This window comes from Helianthus annuus, chromosome 12 (assembly GCF_002127325.2).
Source record: "Helianthus annuus cultivar XRQ/B chromosome 12, HanXRQr2.0-SUNRISE, whole genome shotgun sequence".
NCBI lineage: Eukaryota > Viridiplantae > Streptophyta > Magnoliopsida > Asterales > Asteraceae > Helianthus > Helianthus annuus.
Genome location: NC_035444.2, coordinates 98,459,666 through 98,460,715, shown reverse-complemented (window position 1 = coordinate 98,460,715; position 1,050 = coordinate 98,459,666).

Here is a 1,050-nt window from a genome sequence, read left to right as displayed (position 1 = left end):
TCTCATTTAGAATGCCTCCTCGACCGAAAACCAAGATAGCGACTGCAGAACTGGCAGAGATCATTGCGCAGCAAATGCTGCTCATTCCCAAACCTCTTTGCTCAATGGAACCAAGCCAACCAACAACAATAATGCCCCCTGCAACTTCAAGACGTTCAACTCCGCTAAGCCATCAAAGTTTTCTGGGTCTCAAGGAGCGACTGCACTTCTGTAATGGTTCGAGAGTTTAGAGAACACCTTCAGACATGTTCAATGTCCAAACGACGAAAGGTAGAATTCGCATCTAGCGTCTTTGAGAGAAGAGCTTTGACATGGTGGAATGGTGTGATGAGAGATAGGGGTGCCGATGTGGCACTGGCTCAAACATGGCAAGAGCTCGAGCTCTGATGATGAAGGAATTCTGTCCTCGTCACGAGATCAGGGCTTGGAAACGCAGTTCGATGATCTTAAGCAAGGTTAGCGGTGAGCATCGAGCCTACACGGACCGTTATGAGGAGTTAAGTTGTTATGCCCGATATGGTTACACCCTTGGATAAGGCAATCGAAAAGTACATTGATGGCCTCCCTGACTCAATACAAGACATTGTGACTGGTAGCAACCCTACTACAGTCAGACAGGCCATTGAGCTATCTGCAACTTTGACTGAATCAAAGATCAGGAAAGGTAAACTTTCCGAAAAGGTGACAAAAAACCGGTCGGGAATCGAACCCAATCAGGGAATCAAAGACCATGATGAACAGACTGAATCCTCTAAAAGTCAAAGAAGCGAAAGGCTTCTCAGAACTTCGCCGTGGTCGCTCACAATGGTCAAGCCAACCAACCAGCTCAACCCCCTGCTAGAAAACCATACAATGAACTGCACCCTTGTGCAACCAATGTAGCCTCCATCATCACGCCAATGTACAGTGCCGCAAATGCCAAACTTGTGGACTCATAGGCCATACAACAAGAATCTGCCCAGCTGCAGCTGCCCAAACCAAGCTGGCAACAATCCGCTCAAGGTCGTTTCCTACCAGGTCTTGTTTCAACTGTGGCGAGATAGGTCATTT